This window comes from Schistocerca nitens, chromosome 2, assembly GCF_023898315.1.
Source record: "Schistocerca nitens isolate TAMUIC-IGC-003100 chromosome 2, iqSchNite1.1, whole genome shotgun sequence".
Taxonomy (NCBI): Eukaryota; Metazoa; Arthropoda; class Insecta; order Orthoptera; family Acrididae; genus Schistocerca; species Schistocerca nitens.
Window position 1 is genome coordinate 618,377,130 of NC_064615.1, and position 26,165 is coordinate 618,403,294.

Genomic DNA, 26,165 nt, shown 5'->3' on the forward strand with positions numbered 1-26,165 from the left:
ATGTTGCCTAAATTAACATGGGTTAGATAGGCAGGGTGTGATCCCCTTAATAGAGATGACCGGTAGTACCAAACGAGTTGAGAGTATGACGTTACGAACGTCGCCACGAGCGCTGGCAGCTGAACCTCCCGCGGCGACTGGCAGATAGCGCGCCTGCGCAAAGCGAGGCGTGATTTTCCGTACAACGAGGACGGCGCTGTGATGGATCGCGTCTGCAGCTCGACCGCGGGCCACGTGACTGGGCGCTCTTGCATTTTGGTCGCGGTGGTGAGGAGACGGGTGCTCTGTACTGGCGTGGTGACGGCGGTGAATCTTGAGTCCGGGCTTTTGGTGGAAGAGACTGGACGAAACTAGCGGCCGATTCTCACGCTATTGTAGCGCTGCTACTTAGCATTTGAAGCTGTTATTTACAAACCTTAGTTTTGACAAGGACAAGAAACGAAATTAGTGAACTGTGCAGCCATCACATGCTCGACATAATAGTCGTACGTGAGCGCACTGGCAATAATCTGTACAGTTTGGTTGGACTACTTATTATATTTAGGCTTTATTAATCTGTCCTGAGGACCCTACATGATGTTAACAATTACTTGTAGGTAGTACCAGTCTTGACGTGCGGTGCATTTAAATAAGTCTTTGTATATTTTCGTTATCTGTAATACTGTTTTTTAAAATTTTTCATTTGTTTATTCTATTGATCTGAGTTCCGTTCTATTGGTGAGGTGGTGTGGATTGTAGGATAATCCGTATTGCCTGATAAATACGTGATAAATGCCTGGGTTCTGTTTGGACCGAGTAGTGCCTCTTGATTGCTTTTCTGATTTGCATATGGCAGCTGGGCCGATCTGTCGCCGTACTGTAAGCAGACAGACGACGTAAGTTGCAATCTGATGTTAGATGTATTCGAGCGAAGTCGCCTGTGGGGAAAGGATCATTCAGTCGATTGACTTATTATGAATACGGTAAAATTTGGAAGTGTAATTTATCGTGTGGTAAACATGTGACACATGCCTACGTGGTGATTTGGGCGATTAACGGCAGCTAATTTATTTCTCGACTGGCGTGTTGCAATCAGAGAGAGAGAGAGAGACAGACAGAATATAGAATGAAATCTCACGTTAGATATATTTGGCGGTAATCGCCTGTGGTGAAAGCGTTACGCTAATTATTCAACGCACTACTTAATTAGGAATCCAGCAAAATTTTTCAAGCGTCATTTCTGGTGAGATGAGCACGAGGGACATACCTGATTGGTGACTTGACCAATTAACGGCGGTTGATTGATTTCGGCCTCTGTGGCGCTGTTTGAAACAGACAAGAGAACTTACGTTGCAGCTGACGTGACGTGTATTCGAGCGTAATCGCCTGAGGCGAAATATATTATTGACATTTTTCTACGGACTTACACTCACCTTGAACACAGTAAATTTTGAAAGTTTATTTCTGTTGTGCGATAAATCCATAATAACACTTGAGTTCTGTTTCGGCCATTTAACGCCTGTTGTTTGGTTTTACTTTGTGTGGTGTCGTTTTGTGGCCCTATGGATGTACTGTGATGAAACAACTAAAGCATAATGGAAACTTGATGTGGAACGTAACCAAGGGGGGAGTCCCTGAGGGAAAATGATCATTATAGTTGTTTAACTGACTTGTTTAATATGAATTCAGCAAAGTGGGTTCGTGTTTTCTTGGGATGGAACGATGCTGATTTTCAATAAAGCGATAAATATTTTCGTGAACCTGTCCCTCTCAACCCAGCACCACCTACAACCCACGGGAGTCTTCTACTCGCTACAGAGAGACGATGCAACAAGAAATCAGTTCAACAGCTAAACAACTCAAAAGGAAAATAAGAAAAAAGGACCAGTGTTAAAATTCTTCTATACAGTGTTAGGATGCAAATCTGACTAACAAATTCGGAAAACCACGTCTTGGAGAACTATTTCCGTTGATTTCCCGGGGAAATGAAAGGCAAATAAAGTCGTGGCAACTGGTTGTAAGATTTCATTTCTTCACCAGAACGCACGAGCTGTAAACACTTGAGCATACCAGTCAACGTAATACAGTTGCAGTGTACTGTGAAACCCGTGACCAGATGTGCAGGTAAAACTAAAGTGGCCGCTCCGGCATGGAGTTTCGACAGTTTGGAGAACAGGCTCCATTATTTAGCTGGCCGGCTGGAACAGCGAAGCGAAAGTATTAAACGGTAGCGACCGGGACAATGCGGACTTTCCAGCAGTTTGCAGGCCAACTGTAATATTAAATGGCGAATGCTCGAACAGCGACGCCCCTGGCTGCAGCGAGTGGCCAGCTGTTTCACCAGAGTGAGAAAATTCCAAACCATCCACTCGGAGTTTGCGCTGTACTCCAAATTTACGGGATATACGGACTTTATGTCAGAGTTAATAAGGTGATATATTGTGAAATTCGATAACTAAGCTCTCTATGGATTAGAGAGGCTAGTTTACGGCCGTGCGCTGACATTACAATTAAATTTTCTGACAGTGCTATTGAATAACCATTTCCATAATAAGGCAACCAAACATAGGCATTTCTAATCATAACAATGTAATACATTTTTATCGTTGGTCACTGGTTCACAAGAGGAGCAGAGACGATGGAGTGTAGCTCCTGACTGGAAGACTGTACTCTGACTTTGTGGGTTAAATCCATGCCTATTTGCATTTAGAAAATGTTGATGTCCGCAGATAGAAGAGAAACTGAATTGCATATCACATACATTAGTGAACGTCCTGAATCAAAGGATCAGTGACAAACGTTTTAGTAAGACGTTATCATGTTAACTGCTATATTTGTATTGCGCAGATACAACTTTACCACATACAGCGCACGTTCACCTTTTCATCCCTGTACTGATGGTAATGAGATCGCGTCATTAACACCTCAAAATGCAGAAAAGAACTCTACCAGAGGAAGTGTCTCGTCACAAGACACCGGTCAGAAGGGGCCACAAAAGAACTTTACCAGAGGAAGTGTCCCGTCAGAAGACATCACTCACAAGGGGCCATCAGACGTGCTAGTCGCGGATTTTGATGAGACTTTGATATGTTGCAGAGGGACATGTGCTGAGTGCCCAGCTAGAGTCTTTTCAAGCGACAGCCCCAGTTTCCAAGAACATCGGTGTTTCAATTTTGTACGCACCTCCTATAACGGCAATACTAGTAGTTTTTCGACCAAGCGAGAATAGTGCAGTTGCGAAGGTTCACAGTTACCGCGCTGCACGTGCGGATACGAATCCTAGACCTGTTGTTTTTTTCCACTTTTATTGTACAGAATGTAATTAAAACGATTTCATTAAATTCTGTACAATGAAAGTGGATATACGGCAAAATTGTTCAGAAGCATTTGTTTTCTACATCGTAATTTGTTTAATAAATTAGTCATTAAAACAGACTGGCTTCAAATGTGTTCTCCGTTTGTTACAGAACTGTCTTACTCGCTATCGCTTGCATCACTTGCTGTGTCAGAACAGAATTCTGTATACCATTTGTCTTATAAGCAACCGAAACGCAAATTCGTAGAGCACCAAGCACTGTAAATAATGAAAACTACTGCCTTGCAGGCACACGGGCTTTTCAGAAGCCGGCCGCTGTGGCCGAGCGGATCTAGGCGCTACAGTCTGGAACCGCGCGACCGCTACGGTCGCAGGTTCGAATCCTGCCTCGGGCATGGATGTGTGTGATGTCCTTAGGTTAGTTAGGTTTAAGTAGTTCTAAGTTCTAGGGGACTGATGACCTCAGATGTTAAGTCCCATAGTGCTCAGAGCCATTTGGACCATTTGGCTTTTCAGAAACTATATCGCAAAATATACAGTTCCTTTAAATTGAAAAAGACTGACGAGAATTTAATCATCCCTGTGAAAGCACAGAATTGAGGCAAAAATTAGAGAATTTATTTTTATGGAATTTTCTCTCGAAGCGATTTCCTATTAGTCTTTAGCGATTCAGGAGCGTTGTAAAGTTTTAACCTGCCTCTAAAAGTAAACATCACAGAGATGGTAAAATAAAGTAAATTTTCGTGAGGTAATTATTACGGTGCAGTGTAAGTAAATTGTCTGATCAGTTTACCCTTCCCACAAATCAATAAAGAACAGAATTTTTTCTCGTCTCACCTACAGACGAGCGGCATATTTTAAAAACTTTATTACAGCACTTTTATGGACTTCCTCGATCTCGTGCAGGTCACAATTACATTTGTTAATTTACTACTCAACTCGTGTATTCCTTTCTTTGACCAATTCGCCGAAATCTTCCGGATAGTTCATGCATACATAAGAAACCTTAAAGGATATCTTTCCTGAAGCAGTTCTAGTACACTGTGCTCTGAATGAATACTCTTGTTCAAATCTGTTTTCGCTGTTTATTCTGCAAGGATCTATTGTACATCGATTGGTACTGGCAGCCGTCTGTATATGGAATGACATATAGGCCTTAGCCTAGTATGTAATCACATTTTGTACGATTAGACTGAAAAAAATAGGAAAAACAGGTCACTGGCAGGATTGAACACATACTGCCAGCGCAACAGTCGTGAACCTCAGCTGCTGCCATACCGTCGCTTGGTCGGAATAAAATTAACGACATGGATGTTGGAGGGTCGCATAAAACTTCAACTTCCGTTTTCACCTAAACTACAGGCCGTCGCATGAAAAACCGCTGAAAATGTATTCCGAACTGCTCTGAATACAACACACATAACAGTTATCAAACTTCAAAGTTGACAGTTACGATGGCCCCCAGTCAGCCGCAGCAGTTTGAACAGCAGCATGAACGGAGTTCCAACTGCGGCAGCGCGACTCCACGAAGGCGCTGTCACTATGTGCGATCTCCGTGCGAGACCAGCCGGACACGCCGGGCAGAACGGGTGGACGACCGGGCATGTAACATCAGAGTGGACTCTTCACTACAGTCGGATGACCGAACACGACAGATTTGACTGGACGCCCGGGTAGCCGTGGTCCAGTACGTGGCCGACGAAACGAGGGTGCTATCGAACAGTGGAAGTACAACACCCCCGGTGCTGTTTGCTGTAGAGCATCGGTTCCTGGCGGTTCCCGGAAATCACAATTTGGGGCAGCGTCTTGAGCTACGTGCTCCCCTCTTTTGTATTGCAAGTAGTTGTTAACTCTCTCCATCATACGACCGGTATCGTGCTTATAGGAAACAACAGACGGTGTTATTGAGGTGTACACAGGTTCTTAGTCCGTGTAGGTACGGTTATTTATTATTGCGTGGCTCTTAAGCATTTCCGTAATAGATTACCCCGCGTTCTGAGTACGAGTAGTCATTTCGGCCATTCTGCTGTAACACTCAGTGAACCACCGAGTTCTGTTAACGTACTACTTTCCAGGTGATGTAAGTGCATCTAAGTAAAGCAAACCCTTGGCATAGTTCGGTGCCTTCGATATAGCGTTGTCGTAATTACCACTCTGGTTCCTTCTACAATGAGTGAGCTACGAATCTTGCATACTCTTGTTAATGTTCTTACACATACCGTGAGTTCTGAGTACAAGGACTAGAGGTACTTTAGGAAGTTATTTGGAAACATTCTCTCAGACTGTTGCAAATTTGAATTTTAACGAAATTCCTTACACCTTGTCTTGTTTCTGACTCCTTGGCAGAGACCACAGGCACGATTATTCAGAACAGCCTTTCATGTGTGAGTGTGTTGGCACTGGATATGAGGGGTGCTGCTTTTCAAAGTGCCTGCGCTACAGAGGCGAGGTGCGGAGATATATAACAGCATAGCAATACCCTTAGCCTCGCTGATAAACACCTGCTGGAATGTACGACTTTTATGCAGGATGGTGGTCCACCTCATATTGCTAGACGTGTGAAAATTCTGGTGAGCATCGCGTGCTGAGGTGCTACTTCCATCATGCTTGTCCTCCCAGCTCCTCAGACCTCAAGCGATGTGATTATAGATTGCGTGATTACCAGAAGTCGAAAGTGTACCGCTATCGTCTGACCTCATTAGGGATGCTAAATGACATCATCCGACGACAACTTCTCGCCATACCTACTGAAATGCTGTACAATGCTGCTCCTAACATTTTCCCTTGACTATAGCTATTATTTATGAATGACGGCCAACGTTTTGATCGTTTGTTGTCCAAAACATCGTCTTTGCTAAAAGATGATTGTTATGCTAATTATCGCTTTTGTGTTTGTATCTCTTGGTCACTTTGTGTACCTTCCTCAGGTTCAGTAAAATCCCTTGTCATTTCAAACATTTGTATCAATTTTTACCTCTCTATCCACAATTTTCAGTGAAATACTGAATATTCAAATGTCAGCGTACATTTTGTAACCCTCTACATATTCTCACTGTTATAGAAGGATTGTAGTTTGTGTTTGGTGCGTAGGACAGTGTGAAGTCAATTCATTTTCGAATCTGGTACGTGTTTTTAGTGTTCACATTTCATGGTTTGCCCCAGCGTAATATTAATACGTTATTTGTTTTTGATATTAGGGTTAGTCCTTTGGGGACTGATTATAGGTTTGGTACTTTACTTAACTGCAGTGTTTCTTGGATTTTGGCTTCACGACATTAGTACTGAATACGTCTTGTTATTCACCCACATGTTGAATTTTAACGCATTGCTCTCGTAAGTCGTTCTAGGATTGGTTGTAATACAATTAAGGAAAAAGAGTCGCTACACCAACAAATAACTGATGTAGAGTAATGAAATTTCGGGAATAAGTTTGCCTAGGTAACATACTTAAGTGATTAACGTTAAAAGGTCACAGGTAAATATAGACGCGTGATAAACCATTACAAATGTAATGCATGTATAACCGGTGTAATCGTCAGAATGTTGAATGCAAGCATGTAAACGTGCATGCGTTGTGTTGCACAGGTGACAGATGTCAGTTTGTGGGACGCAGTATCATGCCTGTTACACTTGGCACAGACACTTTGCGGAACATGTTGGCTTACAACAGCGATACGTGGGCGAGCAATATCCTGTTCGAAGAGACCCGCTGGAATGCTGTTCATGAATGGCATCACAACAGGTCGAATCACGTGACTAACGTACAGATCAGCAGTCAGGGTGCGTGGAATAACCAGGAGAGCGCTTCGGCTGTCATACGAAATCGCACCCCAGACCATATGTAGGTCCAGTGTATCTAGCACGCAGACTGGCTACTTGAGGCCCTCAACTGGGCTACTTCTAACCAACATACAGCCATCAATGGCACCGACGTAGAACCATCTTTCATCAGAAAACGTAACATACATCCAATCTGACATACAACTGGTTCTCGCTTGACGCCATTGAAATCCCAAATGGCGTTAGTTTGGGGTCAGTGGAATGCACGCTACAGGGCATCTGGCTCGGAGTTGTCCTTGAAGTAACCGATCTGCAATAGTTCGTTGCGTCACTGTGGTGCCAACTGCTGCTCAAATTGCTGCTGCAGATGTAGTACGATTCGCCACAACCATACGCCGAACACGATGGTCTTCCCCCTGTGGTTGTGCCACGTGCCCTCAAGAGCCCGGTCTTCTTGCGACCGCACATTCTAGTGACCACCTCTGACAACAATCATGTACAGTGGATACATTCCTTCCCAGTCTTTCTGCGGTATCACAGAAGGAACATCCAGCTTCTGGTAGCCCTATTATACAACCTCGTTCAAACTCAGTGCGGTGTAGATAATCGCGTCTTTTTCAGCTAACAGGCATTCTGGTTTTGTACGCCATCCTTTTGACTGGAGGTCTTGGGGATCACGGTCGTTCGCTATTGTAAGAAAATGAAACGCCTACAGCCATCCGTATCATCTTATCGTGTGGCTACCATCTTCAGGCTGTTGTTGGCGCTGAGGGGCTAATCCGCTAATGCGATCCATATACACCCTCATCAGTGGCTAACATAACTGGTTTATCCAGACTATCTGAAAAATTTGGTGTCAGCTCTCCAACCATCATTTGGATATTCGAGAGGAGACACAAAAGTTTACAGATAGTGTGCGTAAACCAGTTATGTTGGCCACTGATGCGGGTATATAAATCTATCATGATAGCCCCTTCGGCATCAACTACGGCCTGAAGATGGCGCTCTGAAGCACCGAAACTGGTAGCTACACAATAAATAAGATCATATGGACGGCTGTAGGTGTTTCATTTTCTTACAATGAAGACATTCTTGACTGACGTCAACTCACGACGTCCGGTCTCTAAGTTAACTGACACTCACGACCATTACAGCGTGTATTTAAAGTAAACCAGATTTGCATCCTCATAGTGTCGATACTAACCCCACTTTTATGCGACTGACGAGAAATCTGAATACATATCATCTTCCAAATGTAGAGGCACGCCTACCAATTTCCGTTTATGTTGCACAACTCCTTCTTGGTGTTGCGACTGTTTTTCCGTCAGTATATATGCGTGAGACCTGAAAAGCAATACTATGAAATTTTTTGTGGGTGTTGTGTTTATTAAATAAAACAAACGTTACTAACATTCTACATATTTACTCTTCATGTCTACATGTATGTACCCATATGCCGGAGGGCTCCGAATTATAGACTGCAACATGACAGTTTATAATGTAACGGTGTCGGCGCACGAGGAACAGCGCACTGTAAGCGCTTTTCTAAGATTTAATACACACACGGAGCACCCTCTCATTCAGCGTGACAGAGCCAGACCACACACGAGTACTGCGACATCTGCAACACTCCGACGCTGTGATTTCACTGCCATCAATCATCCACAATACGGTCCCAAATTGGCTCCATCCGATTTTCATCTGTTTCCAAAACTTAACGACCACCTTAGAAGGTTTCTGAATAAAAATCTCTCGGTGTACATGCCGCGTCAATTCTGGATAAAACTCCAAGCTTTCGACCACTACCTCCATGGTCGTCGTCAGGGCTAAAACTGACTGTCGTGAACTAGCGAGGATCCCACTTTTATATGCCAAGGACGGCTTCTGATTGGCTGGAATACGTCAGAGCAACAGCGATATGGCGCGTAATGAAGTGGTGCCCTCTACTTCCATAGATGTAGTTTCTATCCTGCGTTGCTTGCAGCGACATCCCTTGAATCAGGAGGTAAAGTGCGGGAAGTTTTTCTCTGCGATTTTTCTTTATCCAGTGCACTCTTTCAAGTGTTGCTAAGTGCATAGCCGTTGTCTCTGTTAAAGTCATTATTGCTAATTTCGACTGCTTCCCGGATCACAGAGTCCCAGTAATTCGATGCGTGGGCTATTACTCTGGTTTCTTCAAATAAAATCTTATGCTTGTTAAACAGGCTATGTTCAGCCACCGCTGATTTTTCCAAATACCTGTATTTTAGGTGGCGCTGGTGCTCGATGCAGCGGTCGGCAACGGTTCTTACAGACTGGCCCACGTAATTCTTGCCGCATTCGCAAGGAATAGTATAAATTCCCGGCACTCTTAAGCCGAGACTATCTTTGACTGATCTCAACATTTCCTTAATTTTCCTAGGTGGTCGGAAAACTGGTTTTATTCCTTGCCTCTTCAGGACTCTGGCTATCTTGCTCGTTGTAGCACCGCAAAAAGGAAGCCGCGCTATGTGTTGGTCCTCTTCTTGTATATGGCTGGCATCGTGCCTAACTTTCTTGGACAATACTGATTTAATTTCACCGGCAGAATAACCATTCCTCTTGAAAACAGTCGTCAAATGGCTAATCTCGGGAACGAAGTGGTCCTTGTCGGAAATAGTCCTGGCTCTGTGTACTAAAGTATTCAGCATAGCTCTCTTCTGAGACGGATGATGGAAGCTATGGCTATGCAGATATAAGTCTGTATGGGTTGGCTTCCTGTACACAGAATGGCCCAGTCGTCCATCCGGCTTTCGCTCTACCAACACATCTAAAAAAGGTAACTTCCCTTCCTTCTCTACCTCCAATGTAAATTTTATGTTTGGATGTACACCATTTAAATGTTCGACGAACTGCTGCAGCGTGTCGCTGCCGTGTGGCCAGATTAAAAAAATATCGTCGACGTATCTGTAGAAGCATGATGGGCGGAGGTGAGCACTGTTCAGCGCTCGTTCTTCAAAGTCCTCCATGAAAAAATTCGCTATGGCTGGTGACTGCGGCGAACCCATAGCTGTTCCATCCGTCATTTCATAATAATTTTCACTGTATAAAAAGTAAGTGGTCGTCAAGGTATGCCGGAACAACTTCAAAATTTCTGAGGAAAAATGAGCAGCCAACAGTTGTAGGGTGTCATCCACAGGTACTTTGGTGAACAGAGAAACCACGTCGAGGCTGACCATGATATCACTTGGGCCTATCTTCATCTGTTTTATGATATCAACAAACATTTTTGAATTCTTAATATGATGTGGGCAGTGACCAACTATAGGCGCCAACAATTTAGTTAAGTGTTTTGCAAGCCCGCACTTTACCTCCTGATTCAAGGGATGTCGCTGCAAGCAACGCAGGATAGAAACTACATCTATGGAAGTAGAGGGCACCACTTCATTACGCGCCATATCGCTGTTGCTATGACGTATTCCAGCCAATCAGAAGCCGTCCTTGGCATATAAAAGTGGGAACCTCGCTAGTTCACGACAGTCAGTTTTAGCCCTGACGACGACCATGGAGGTAGTGGTCGAAAGCTTGGAGTTTTATCCAGAATTGACGCGGCATGCACACCGAGAGATTTTTATTCAAGAAATACGTCGCGAAAGACTTCGTAGCCATATTAGAAGGTTTCTGTTTGACAGCGATAAAGTGGTGCAAGCAGAGGTAATTCTGCAGTAACAATATCAATAAACTGGTCTTTCACTGCGAGAAAAGTGTTCGTCGCCAGTGTGAAGAATAAAAATGTAGAATGTTAATAATGTTTGTTTTATTTAAAAAGCTATAGGAGGCTTCCATAAAATATTCGGAGGCATTATTCCAACACTGCCTCGTAAAATCTCTGCCAGGTTGTTGAATGAAAGATTTAAAATGATGATCACCCGCCGCTCAATGCAGCCCTTCCACTTCTTGCTGCGTCAACCTCTGGTAGAATAGCGCGGTTGTGGGTGTGGTGATCGGAGTGATGGGTGGAACTAGTTATAGAATATTGTTGGAAAATCTGTTTCGGATTTTTACATAGTCCAATACTACATTGCTTGCTGTTCTGTTTCAGAATGCCCAGAGTGGAGGTGACTGTGCGTAGACCTGGGGAAAGGTGATCATTGAACTTGAGATCTGGAGCACGGATACTGCAGGATGCGCAGCTGAAATGGAGCAACGTTTTCGTGAGGTGACCAACCGTCCGTTATGCGTAGCGTAAGAAGCAGAAAATTTTGACAAATCTGTAGCATTGTTACAGAATTACTCAATGTGATTAAAAGTAACCGGACACCACCAAAAACATACGATTTTCATATTAGGTGCATTGTGCCGCCACCTACCGCCGGGTACTCCATATCAGCGACCTCAGTAGTCATTAGACATCGTGAGAGAGGAGAAAAGGGCGCTCCACGGAACTCACGGAGTTCGAATGTGGTCAGGTGATTGGGTGTCACTTGTGTAATTTGTCTATACACGAGGTTTCCACACTCCTAAACATCCCTAGGTCCACTCTTTCCAATGTGATAGTGAAGTGCAAACGTGAAAGGACACGTACAGCACAAAAGCGTACAGGTCGAAATCGTCCGACATTTGAAGAGGGTCGTAATGTGTAGTAGGCAGACATCTATCCAGGCCATCACACAGGAATTGCAAACTACATCAGGATCCACTACAAGTACTATGACAGTTAGGTGGGAGGTGAGAAAACTTGGTCTTCATGGTCGAGAGGCTGCACATAAGCCAGACATCACGCCGGTAAATGCGAAACGACGCCTCGCTTAGTGTTAGGAGCGTAAACGTTGGACTAATGAACAGTGGAAAAACGTTGTGTGGAGTGACGAATCACGGTACACAATGTGGCAATACAATGTGGGTATGGCGAATGCCCAGTGAACGTCATCTGCTAGCGTGTATAGTGCCAGCAGTAAAATTCGGTAAAATGCGGAGGCCGTGGTGTTATGGTGTGGTCGAGTTTCTCAAGGAAGGGACTGCACTCCTTGTTGTTTTGCGTGGCACTATCACAGCACAGGCGTACATTGTTGTTTTAAGCACCTTCTTGCTTCCCACTATTGAAGAGCAATTCGGGGATGGCGATTGCATCTTTCAACACCATATATCACCTGTTGATAATGAACGCCCTGTGGCGGAGTGGTTACACGACAGCAACATCCCTGTAATGGACTGGCCTGCACCGAGTCTTGATCTGAATCCTGCAGATCACCTTTGGAGTGCTTTGGAATGCCGACTTCGTGGACAAGACGATCCAGAAGTTTGTACAGTCGTGAATGACTTGTCTTCGTAAACGGCCTGACGAGAAATCACCTGTATCTTAATAAAGTTTAAATTTAACTTTTAAGTCAAACGCTTAAATTCATCTTTAAGACGAGAAGACTATCTGCCGTTGAACCCCTGACAAAGTTTACTGTTCTTCGACGTATTTCAGGCTCTGATGCCCAAAATTTACATTGACTAGTCGGTACATTTCCCAGGTCGAAAGCGGAGAACTGGTTCCCACTCATGTGCGTAGGTGCATGTATTTGTTTTTGCCGGCTACTAGCCATGAGGAATTTTAACGCGTCGACGACCATCAAATGTCTGAAAGGTACTTTTGAAATCTAGCGTCATCCTTCCTGTGTGGTAACAGGAAGTTGTAGGGCTTGGTTGATCGATGAGTTATCCTAATATTACAATTTTATTTATGTCACAACCATAATTTTAGAAAAAAAACTGATAAGAAAACTGCGTTAAAATCCAACAACCGTGGCTGATTATTAACATCAAGTGTTCAGTAGTTGGGTCCTTCAAGATTCATGATGATGATGTCGCTTTTACCTCAGTGGCATGTAGAAACTTTTGCTTCGAGATGGGGATATCACACACCAGTACTACATCTTACTACCCGAACCCCTCATTTGCGGAATATCTTAGCTGAGATTTACGTGCGATGCTCATCGCACTCCGTCACGAGGCCCACACTAAGTCATACGTTTTTGTGTTGGTTGGGCTACGCATTTAACACCGCTGTCCATGAAGTGTACAAGGATAGCCATCCACTCTCATGGTTTCACTCAGGCGTGATTCTTGCCTCTCCTGTCTGTGATCCTTGAGGGACTTATTAGCCGGAGAGGGTTAATACTGCGCAAATTCGAAACTTATGGATATGTCGAAGGATGAATCATGAAAGAACTTTGGAGCCCTGTTATATGGAGAAATGGCCACATTATTGGAGCCAGGCGAACAGATTTTCGTCAAAATTTTGGTGTGGCAAGTAAAATCACTGATATGGTCGTGGGTAAGCTTTTGCCGCGTTTGAAACATCCTTTCGAAATCGTGCAGCTCGTCACCGCGATTGTCTTATTGGGAAAGTACTCAAAGACCAGCATTCAGTAACTTTGTATTTGAAGGTCTCGTCGATGTGCAGTAAACTCATTTTTGGAGTGGTATGTGATTTTAAATTTATTTTTTATTCTATACCTTAGCCAAGTGTAATTTTACTATCTTATTTGTTTTTGTTATTATGGTGAGTATCTTCGGAATATGTTATCTAGCTTTGGATTTTTATTAATTGTAATACTGCTCCATTTTCCCTTAATTGATTGGGAATTAGTCTGCTGCTCAATACTTGTTATGATTCAGCCACCTGTACTTTTATCTTAACGCGATTATTTTATCAGTTTTTTTTATATATGTTGTAGTATAAATAACAGTTTTAAAATTAGGATAACTCACCAAAGAACCCAGCCGTCCCACTTCCTGTTACGAAACAGGAAGGATGACACTAGATTTTTAGTGGCCGGAAGAAACGTGTACCGCCATTGGGAAGCGTGCCTTTCGAATTGTACTTCATAACACTGTATCCCAAATAATGTAAGGACGCGTGACAGGAAGTCGTTTCTGCGACTTTCACTTTATAATACTAAAATGATGAACAGAATGTGATCAGAAGTGTCCGGATACCACCAAAAACACACTTTTTTCATATTAGGTGTATTGAACTGCCACCTACTGCCAGGTACTCCACATCAGCGACCTCAGTATTCATTAGACATCGTGAGAGAGGAGAATGGGAAGCTCCGAGAAACTCACGAACTTTAAACGTGGTCAGGTGATTGAGTGTCACTTGTGTCATAAGTCTGTACGCGAGATTTCCACACTTGTACATCCCTAGGTCCACTGTTTCCGATGTGATAGTGAAGTGGGAACGTGAAGGAACACGTACAGCACAAAAGCGCACAGGACGACCTCGTCTGTTGATGGACAGAGACCGCCTACAATTTAAGAGGGTCGTAATGTGTAATAGGCAGACATCTATCCAGATCATCACACAGAACTTCCAAACTGCATCAAGATCCACTGCAAATACTATGACAGTTAGGCGGGAGGTGAGAAAACTTGGATTTCGTGGTCGAGAGGCTTGACATAAGCCACACATCATGGTTGTAAATGCCAAACGACGCATCACTTGGTGTAAAGAGCGTAAACGTTGGGCTGATGAACAGTGGAAAAACGTTGTGTGGAGTGACGAATCACGGTACACAATGTGACGATACAATGTGGGTATGGCGAATGCCCAGTGAACGTCATCTGCCAGCGTGTACAGTGCCAACAGTAAAATTCAGTAAACTGCGGAGGCCGTGGTGTTATGGTGTGGTCGAGTTTCTCAAGGAAGGGACTGCACACCTTGTTGTTTTGCGTGGCACTATCACAGCACAGGCGTAAATTGTTGTTTTAAGCACCTTCTTGCTTCCCACTGTTGAAGAGCAATTCGGGGATGGCGATTGCATCTTTCAACACGATATTCACCTGTTCATAATGCACGCCCTGTGGCGGAGTGTTTACACGACAGTAACATCCCTGTAATGGTCTGGCCTGCACAGAGTCTTGAACTGAATCCTGTAGATCATCTACATCTACATCTACATCTACATCCATACCCCGCAAGCCTCCCGACGGTGTGTGTCGGAGGGTACCCTGAGTACCTCTATCGGTTCTCCCTTCTAGTCCAGTCTCGTATTGTTCGTGGAAAGAAGGAGTGTCGGTATGCTTCTGTGTGGGCTCCAATCTCTCTGAGTTTATCCTCATGGTCTCTTCGCGAGATATACGTAGGAGGGAGGAATATACTGCTTGACTCTTCGGTGAAGGTATGTTCTCGAAACTTTAACAAAAGCCCGTACCGAGCTACTGAGCGTCTCTCCTGCAGAGTCTTCCACTGGAGTTTATCTATCATCTCCGTAACGCTTTCGCGATTACTAAATGATCCTGTAACGAAGCGCGCTGCTCTCCGTTGGATCTTCTCTATGTCTTCTGTCAACCCTAACTGGTACGGATCCCACACTGCTGAGCAGTATTCAAGCAGTGGGCGAACAAGCGTACTGTAACCTACTTCCTTTGTTTTCGGATTGAATTTCCTTAGGATTCTTCCAATGAATCTCAGTCTGCCATCCATTTTACCGACGATCAACTTTATATGATCATTCCATTTTACACCACTCCTAATACGTACTCCCAGATAATTTATGGAATTAACTGCTTCCAGTTGCTGACCTGCTATTTTGTAGCTAAATGATAAGGGATCTATTTTTCTATGTATTCGCAGCACATTACACTTGTCTACAATGAGATTGAATTGCGATTCCCTGCACCATGCGTCAATTCGCTGCAGATCCTCCTGCATTTCAGTACAATTTTCCATTGTTACAACCTCTCGATACACCACAGCATCATCTGCAAAAAGCCTCAGTGAACCTCCGATGTCATCCACAAGGTCATTTATGTATATTGTGAATAGCAACGGTCCTATGACACTCCCATGCGGCACACCTGAAAACACTCTTACTTCGAAAGACTTCTCTCCATTGAGAATGACATGCTGCGTTCTGTTATCTAGGAACTCTTCAATCCAATCACACAATTTGTCTGATAGTCCATATGCTCTTACTTTGTTCATTAAACGACCGTGGGGAACTGTATCGAACGCCTTGCGGAAGTAAAGAAACATGGCATCTACCTGTGAATCCGTGTCTATGGCCCTCTGAGTCTCGTGGGTGAACAGCGCGAGATGGGTTTCACACGACCGTCTTTTTCGAAACCCATGCTGATTCCTACAGAGTAGATTTCTAGTCTCCAGAAAAGTCATTATACTCGAACATAATACGTGTTCCAAAATTCTACAACTGATCGACGTTAGAGATATAGGTCTATAGTTCTGCACATGTGTTCGACGTCCCTTCTTGAAAACGGGGATGACATGTGCCCCTTTCCAATCCTTTGGGACGCTATGATCTTCTAGAGACCTTAGGTACACCGCTGCAAGAAGGGGGGCAAGTTCCTTCGCGTACTCTGTGTAAAATCGAACTGGTATCCCATCAGGTCCAGCGGCCTTTCCTCTTTTGAGCGATTTTAATTGTTTCTCTATCCCTCTGTCGTCTATTTCGATATCTACCATTTTGTCATCTGTACGACAATCTAGAGAAGGAACTACAGTTCAGTCTTCCTCTGTGAAACAGCTTTGGAAAAAGACATTTAGTATTTCGGCCTTTTGTCTGTCATGCTCTTTTTCAGTACCATTTTGGTCACAGAGTGTCTGGACATTTTGTTTTGATCCACCTATCGCTTTGACATAAGACCAAAATTTCTTAGGATTTTCTGGCAAGTCAGTACATAGAACTTTACTTTCGAATTCATTGAACGCCTCTCGCATAGCCCTCCTCACACTACATTTCGCTTCGCGTAATTTTTGTTTGTCTGCAAGGCTTTGGCTATGTTTATGTTTGCTGTGAAGTTCCCTTTGCTTCCGCAGCAGTTTTGTAACTCGGTTGTTGAACCACGGTGGCTCTTTTCCATCTCTTACGATCTTGCTTGGCACATACTCATCTAAGGAATATTGTACGATGGTTTTGAACTTTGTCCACCGATCCTCAACACTGTCTGTACTTGAGACAAAAGTTTTGTGTTGAGCCGTCAGGTACTCTGTAATCTGCTTTTTGTCTGTTTACGTTTGGTTTCAGCCAACTTCCTGTCCCTAGTACTATATGGGCGTTGTGACCGTTTATTAATGAGAGCAGTTCTGGGACCTTTCTGTAGACGCTCCTGCAGCTTACTATTAGCACATTAATATTGTTATTCCCTGTTGCATTTTGCCTACTCCTACGTTGCCGCGTCTCAGGAGGCGTCTTTTCGGGCCTAGGGAGGGAATTCTCTAACCTAAAAAACCCCCATGTGCACTCCACACGTACTCCGCTACCCTTGTAGCCGCTTCCGGCGTGTAGTGCACACCTGACCTATTCAGGGGGACCCTACATTTCTCCACCCGATAGCGGAGGTCGAGAAATTTGCACCCCAGACCTCCGCAGAATCGTCTGAGCCTCTAGTTTAAGCCTTCGACTCGGCTCCAAACCAGAGGACTGCGATCGGGTCTGGGAACGATACTACAAATAGTTAGCTCCGATTCCACCCCGCGATCGAGGCTTTCCGCCTCCACCTTTGGGATGCTTTGGAACGCCGACTTCGTGCCAGGCCTCACCGATGACAGTGCAGCACTCCATGCAGAATGGGCTGCCACTTCCCATGAAACCTTCCAGCACCTGACTGAACGTATGCTTGTGAGAGGGGAAGCTGTCATCAAGGCTAAGGGTGGGCCAGCACCATACTAAATTCCAACATTACCGACGGACGGCGCCACGAACTTGTCATTTTTAGCCAGGTGTCCGGATACTTTTGATCACATAGTGTGTGTTTGCTGAATTAAAAAGTTGTATGATTTTCTTTGCTCCCCCTCCACCCAAACCCCAAGCTTTTACTGAGGTTTTTCTGACCCCTCCCCCTCTTTATGCAGCTCATGTATTTGTTCCGTGGAACCAAATTAATGAGAAGTCTCCATGATCATGGAACGAGTCAATACATGAAATTATAACGATAGTAGAAACAGATAACATGAAATACAAAAAACGTATTCAGGCAACAATTCGTAAGTTTAAATAAAGAAAATCAACAATGTAACACTGGAATTTGCTTAATTTTTCAGCTCTTCCAGCAGCTCCTCGACAGAATAGGAGTGAGCCATGAGGAAACTATTCAGTTTAGACATAAAAGCGTTTGTGCTCCTGCTAAGATTTTTGAGTTCTTGTGGTAGCTTATTGAAAATGGATGCAGCAGAATAGCGCACTCCTTTCTGCACAAGAGTCAAGGAAGTGCATTCCACATGCAGATTTGATTTCTGCCTAGTATTAACTGAGTGAAAGCTGCTAACTCTTGGGATCAAGCTAATATTGCTAACAACAAACGACATTAAAGAAAATATATATTGTGAGGGCAATGTCAGAATTCCCAGACTATTGAATAGGGGTCGACAAGAGGTTCTCGAACTTACACCACATATAGATAGAACAGCCCGTTTTTTAGCCAAAAATACCCTTTTTGAATCAGAAGAATTACCCCAAAAAATAATACCATATGACATAAGCGTAGGAAAATATGCGAAGTAGACTACTTTCGTGTTGAACTGTCACTTATTTCAGATACTGTTCTAATGGTAAATAAAGCAGCATTTAGTTTCTGAACAAGATCCTGAACATGGGCTTTCCACAACAGATTACTATCTATCCGAACGCCTAGGAACTTGAACTGTTCCGTTCGGCTTATAATATGCCCATTCTGTCTGATCAAAATATCGGTTCTTGTTGAATTGTGAGTTAGAAACTGTAAAAACTGAGACTTGCTGTGATTTAGCATCAAATTATTTTCCACAAGCCACGAAGTTATTTCATGAACTACATTATTTGCTAATGTTTCAATATTACACACAAGATCCTTCACTACCAAGCTGGTGTCATCAGCAAACAGAAATATTTTTGAATCACCTGTAATACTAGAAGGCATATCATTTATATAAATAAGAAACAGCAGTGGCCCCAGCACCGACCCTTGGGGAAGTACTGGATATCCACTTTGTTATAGTTGTTCCTCTAGCCTGCACCTTCTGGTAAGCGTTCATATTCGTACCGATTCTTTCTAGTACTTCTTCATTTCATTCTGTGCTTACACAATTAACTTTCAATATTTTGGTGAGTCGTCTTTCAAAATCTTGGAATTACATCTACCCCTCCGCTTCCGATGGTCCACTTTCCACCTCCATAAAACGCAGTGATCCACGTGAACTTTTCTGGATGTTCTTTCTCATTTCACATCGGTAAAGAATGTCTTCGGAAAGTCCACTTTGTTCTTTTTTATGATATTCTTGTGGCCCTTGTCTTTGTGAAAGAGATTGGTCTTTCCACCACGCCTCACGAGAGAGGAGTGCAACAGCAGTGAGCAGTACTGTCGCAGACGGTGCGGCATCGCGACACGGAGAATGCCCCCACCCCCGCCTCTGTCGCAGCGTGTGCCGTGGCAGCCGGTAATTCGGCAGTTCGACGCCGGCACAACGCGCGGCCGCGGCGTAAAATGTTTTACTGCGGTCGGGCCGCGCCGGGCATCCCGATTTGGGCACGCCGTAAAACCGCCCCGCGCAGCGCAGCGCTGCACGGCGGGTTGCCGCCATCGCCTGCCCCTGTCGCCTGTTTACGGGCGCTCTGGCACCGTGGCAGTAGCAGCGTAGCGCCACGGCGCGGCTAATGCCCCGATCACCGCTCAGCCCCTTATCTCACCCCCACAGATGATGACTTTACTGGCCAGCTGCGGTGGCGTCACTGCCGTAAATGCTCGAAAAACAGAGGAGGTTCACAGTAAGTTTTATTTCCCAGAGAATAATTACGCACAATACACATGCAATAAATATACTGAATTTTTTGTGGCTTGCTAGTGGACTGAATTTATATTTAAATAAAGCAGACATTACGTGAACTGGTACATTAAGCGAAATACAAAATAAAGCAAAAAAATTAAATGAAATTCTACAGCTTTATTAGTATTTATTGACGCCAGCGGTGCACAAAACGGTTCAAATGGCTCTGAGCACTATGGCACTTAATCTCTGAGGTGATCTGTCCCCTGGAACTTAGAACTGTTTAAACCTAACTCGAGGCAGGATTCGAACCTGCGACCGTAGCGGTCGCGCCACTCCGGCCGGCAGCGGTTCACTGTTCGGCGTGTTACACACATAGAAATTGATATACTGAGGCGTTACCACAGGAAAATAAGTAGTACTTTGTTACACATTTGTTATTTATGTGTCTCCAGGCGCTTGGGTTTGTTTGTTTATTTGCTTGTGTGTGTGTGTTTGTGTGTGTGTTACTGTTGGATTGGAACACGCCTGTCAACCAATACTGTATCGCCGGCCGCAGTGGCCGAGCGGTTAGCCAGCGCGGTAGCTCAGCGTGTTCGGTCAGAGGGTTAGCTGCCCTCTGTAATAAAAAAAAAAGAAAACTGAGTTAATGGATCAATAACGAACTTTAACGGACGTCATGGGACATCCGCCACGAACAATTGCACCGAATTCTAACGAACAAAATGACAAAAAAAAAAAAAAAAAAAAAATCGGTCCTAGGCGCTTCAGTTTGGAACCGCGGGACCCCTACGGTCGCAGGTTCGAATCCTGCCTCTGGCATGGATATGTGTTAAAATTAAAATTTAAAACAGTCTTGATCGCAATTTTTTTATAGGTGTGAGTGACCGGTTTCGAATCTTTCATAGAGTCATCTTCAGACTGCAGAGCGGTGGATGGACACTACCAGACGAGTTCCGCCGACCCTACGACGCTCGTGTAACTGCGTCTGGCAGTTTCCATCCTCGCTCTGGAGTCTGAAGCTGAGTCTACGAAAGAGTCGAAACCGGTCACTCACACCTATAAAAAAATTGCGACCAAGGCTGTTTTAAATTTTAATTTTAACAAGTTTTAAGAACGCTGACTATGTTTTCAAAAATTTCAAAAAAATTATAAATTTGTGTGATCCTTAGGTCAGTTAGGTTTAAATACTTCTAAGTTCTAGGGGACTGTTGACCTCCGATGCTAAGTCCCATAGTGCTCAGAGTCATTTGAACCTTCCTGTATCGGTTGGTGATGACGCTTAAGCATAAGATGGAGACGTACAGTTCGAATATCTAGCATCTAACACGTGGAATGCCTCGTCAATTGCCATTCGCTCTCTGACGCAGCTTAAACTTGACGTGATCAATGAATGTTAAAAATATAGGGTACCTTGTCTTAGAAGCAAGGTTAAGGAAAGGCAAACCTACGTTTCTAGCATTTGTATACTTAGAGAAAGCTTTTGACAATGTTGACTGGAATACTCTCTTTCAAATTCTGAAGGTGGCAGGGGTAAAAAACAGGGAGCGAAAGGCTGTTTACAATTTGTACAGAAACGAGATGGCAGTCATAGGAGTAGAGGGGCATGAAAGGGAAGCAGTGGTTGGGAAGGGAGTGAAACAGGGTTGTAGCCTCACCCCGATGTTATTCAATCTGTATATTGAGCAAGCAGTAAAGGAAACAAAAGAAAAATTCTGAGTAGATATTAAAATCCATGGAGAAGAAACAAAAACTTTGAGGTTGGCCGATGACATTGTAATTCTGTCTTGAAAGGACGATCTAAGATGAACATCAACAAAAGAAAAACGAGGATAATGGAACGTAGTCGAGTTAACTCGGGTGATGCTGAGGGAATTAGATCGGGAAATGAGACACTTAAAGTAGTAAAGGAATTTTGCTATTTGGGAAGCAAAATACCTGATGATGGTCGAAGTAGAGAGGATATAAAATGTAGACAGGCAATGGCAAGGAAAGCATTTCTGAAGAAGAGAAATTTGTTAACATCGAGTATAGATTTAAGTGTCAGGAAGTCGTTTCTGAAAGTATTTGTATGGAGTGTAGCCATGTATGGAAGTGAAACATGGACGATAAATAGTTTGGATAAGAAGCGAATAGAAGCTTTCGAAATGTGGTGCTACAGAAGAATGATGAAGATTAGATGGGTGGATCACGTAACTAACGAGGAGGTATTGAATAGAATTGGGAAGAAGAGGAGTTTGTGGTACAACTTGACAAGAAGAAGGGACCGGTTGGTAGGACATGTTCTGAGGCATCAAGGGATCACTAATTTAGCATTGGAGGGCAGAGTGGACGGTAAAAATCGTAGAGGGAGACCAAGAGATGAATACACTAAGCAGATTCAGAAGGATGTAGGTTGCAGTAGGTAATGGGAGATGAAGAAGCTTGCACAGGATAGAGTAGCATGGAAAGCTGCATCAAACCAGTCTTACGTCTGAAGACAACAACTACAACAACAACAAACACTGGCTTAACCTGCACCGAACACCGCATCGCCGCCCACAAATCTGCGACGCAGAGCAACGCAGAACTTTGCAGAATGGAGCAGAGTGTTGTTCGTAGGTTCGCGGCAATGTTTCGGTGCGTGCACGCGCGCTGTAATAGCGGTAGTAGATAATAACAATATAAGATGAAAAACGCCCCCCAAAAACAGCCACGCACGAACCGACTATTTCCCTTCGTCTACAGAAACTGGACGGAACTTGTTCGTCGTTTCGCAGACTGGTTCGACGTCCACACTGGCCGCGCCACGCTGCGCCGAATCCGTTTTAATGGTTCCTGGAGCCGGATTTATGTGCCGACACACAATAGTTTCCGACAAAATAGTGGTCGAAGTTTCGACTCCATTTCATGGGTGCGTTAGTATGGCGTGTAGTCAAGTAGGTATGCAGCTGGCGATGACGAAACACAACTGGCCTAGGTTTCTATTGTCCCATTGATAAGTAGAAGAATATCTTCATTCCGATCGAAGTTGTTCAATTGAATAAACCTTCAGCAGAAATGGAAAAAAAATGTATTAAACAAGTAGGAAAAAGTGTGCTTTTCGAAGTGCGTACTCGGAAAGGCAAGCTGTGGAGTATTATTGTACTGATATATTGGAAAAATAAGCATAAAAACAAAACGCGAGCTACGCTGTCTGAGTGATCCAAAATTGTTGCTAAGGAAACAACCAACCTCATAATCGATAGACAGTTTGCTGAAATTACGGAATTACTGACTGTAGCGGAAACTTGCACTGTGGATACTTTGAACAGACCAAAGCAGAAGTAGAGTGTTCTGTCTCTCCAGAAATAAGCGAAGGTGATCATAAAAGACGTTATGTTCCTTGTAGGCGCAAGGTAAATTTTAAACAGTATATTTTAAAATTTAAACTATAAACTTCACTAAATACTTTACAAAAGTAAACGTCTGTACCTACAGGTAACGGTTTTGCCCTGCGTGAGATATAATGTACCTTTTATTCTTCGCTGCAGTTACAAGCAGAAAGACTGCATGAACCCTATCCGAAATGATAATAGAAATCCGTTGACGAAGAGAAGTACACACAAGTTCAAAACTATAAGCCAAGTGATAAGTGATGGTTCAGCTCGGGATCTACATTTACATCTGCATTATTACTCTGCAGTTCACGGTTAAGCGCCTGGCAGAGGGATCAGTGGACAACCCTTAAGCTACTTCTCTACCGGGAAGCTCTCGAACAGCGTGCGGGAAAACGAACATACAAATTGTCGTACTCGCTGTGATTTCTCTTATTTTATTATGATGATCATTACTCCCTACGTAGATCGCTACCAACAAAATATTTTCACTTTCGGAGGAGAAAGTTGCTGGTTCAAATTTCATGAGAAAGTCCTGCCGCAGTGAAAAACGCCTTTGTTTTAATGAGTACCACCCCAAATGATGTATCATACCCTTGACACTCGCTCCCTTACTTCGCTGCCCTACTTTTCCCTTTTTGATATCCTTCGTCAGTGCCGTCTGATGCGGATTCCACACCGCATACAAATAATCTATAAGAAGACGGACAAACGTAATGTAAGCAGTCTTTTTAGCAGACCTGTTATATTTTCTAAGCTTACTGCCAATAAATCGCAGTCTGGTTTGCTTTCCCCACAATGTTACCTATGTGACCGTTCCAATGTAAGCTATTCGTAATTGTAATCCCTAAGTACTTAGTTGTGTTTACAGCCTTTATAACTGCGTGATTTACAGTATAACCGAAATTTATGGGAGTTTTTTTGGTCGTCTCTTGGATAACTTAACACTTTTAATGGTTTAGAGTCAATTGTCACTGTTTGCACCATACAGATATCTTGTCTAAATTATTTTGCAATTTGTTTTGATCATCTGATGATTTTGCATGACGGTAAATGACAGCATCATGTATGGCAATCTAAGAGGACTGCTCAGTTTTTCTCCAAAATTTTTCAGGAGCAACAGAGGGATGCAACACTACCATGGAGAACACCAGATAATACTTCTGTTTTACTGGATGACTACCGTCAGTTATTACGAACCTTGACATTTCCGAAAGGAAATCAGAAACCAGTCTCACAACCGAGACGATACTCCGTAGGCATGTGCCACAGCCTGTGTGGACGTATTGCCGGAGTTAAAGATGAGACGATGTCGGGCATGTCCGATAGAACAGACATAACTCATATCTATAATTATGTCAGCGCGACGGCTGCTTGATAAAAAGTTTCAATGCGGGTACATTCTCAACTCCTGCGGGAATCAGAAACCTGCAAATAGGGGGATAACAGACGGACGTCGTTGCGGTGCGGCGAGCAAGAAGTTGGGAATTTGGGTCTGACGGAAAGCGTACCTGGATGGTCGAGGCGGTAAAGCCAACTGCTCTACAGAATCGGAGCATCTAAGGTCGAGACCGAGCGAGGTGGCGCAGTGGTTAGCACACTGAACTCTCTTTCTGGTGGACGAAGGTTCAAACCCGCGTCCGTCCATCCAGATTTAGGTTTTCCGTGATTTCCTCTAAATCGCTTCAGGCAAAAGCCGGGATGTTTCTTTTGAAAGGGAAGGGCCGATTTCCTTCCCCATCCTTCCCTAGTTCGAGCTGGTGCTCCGTATCTAATGCCTTCGTTGACGACGGGACGCTAAACGCTAAACTCCTCCTCTAAGTTCGAGTCCCTGTCCGCTACAGATCTTCATTTCTCGTCGTTGCACTGTCGCAATGTCCTAGGACTTTGGAAATCATTGTTTCCTTCTCTTTACCATCCCGTTTCCTTTCCATTCATTTCACCCCAGTTATTCACACACTGCTGGAGGCAGCGCCACGCCAAGCCCTACTGCAGCTGCGCGCACAGCGGTTGAGAGTTAGATGGCACGACGTGAAAGCAGTAACACCGTGCTGATAGCTCCGGGTCCCGTTCCAGGGGTCGCTCGATCTGAGGGTTAAGCACCGGGCAACGGACACTAGACTGACAGCTGGAGGTTTCCTGTGGGCGACTGGTAGCTGAGGCTTGCGGTGTACAGTATTAATTAGAGCAGCGATGGGGCTGGTGTTGGAGTTGCTAGAAGTCTCGAGTTCGGCGCCGGCCGGTAATAGCGTGTCAGCCAAGCTTGTCTTTGTTATTGGTGTGGTTAGGCAAGTGGTTGGTCGCAGTCGTTATCTGAGGGCTCTGCAGAGAGTTTGTCTACGCCGGTGACCCAGAGAAGCAGACAGTGCCGTGGAGTTGCAGAGACTGTTGGAGGCAGCAGATAAATGGGACTGCAACGGTCTGCAGAGGGCGTGGCCCGTTGTCAAGCGTACATCGTTTGGCTGGGGCAGCAGACGGCGTTTCCTCTCAACCTGCAGAAGATACGGCAGCTGGGAGCCAGGCAGGAATTGTGGAAGAGGGTTTCCGTTACGACGGATCGGGGCATAATTACATGTGCGCTAGCAACAGTGTGACAAGGATTTCAATTTTCGACACATAGTGACGCCGTAATGCGCCTTTGTTGGTGGAGCAGTGCTTACATAGCTATGTTTGAATTCAATAGGCACGGAGAGGCTATAGAGTGCTCCGCTTGTGTTACAGCGATTGAACCAGAAAGGCCTGGCCAGGTCATGATATGGTCTAATTGTGCTGTAAGAGAAAAGTTTTCTAATTCTGTTACGCATTTATATTTGATTGTATGTTAGTCTTTTGTGTGGGAGCGATCTAGATGCTTGTAAAACACTAGACTCGTAGCGGAGGTCGCAGGAATTTCTTTTATTCCATGATTACCGGTTTCGGCGAAACTAAAGCCGCCACCATCGGATCTTAGGACAAATGGTTCAAATGGCTCTGAGCACTATAGGACTTAACAGCTAAGGTCATCAATCCCCTAAAACTTAGAACT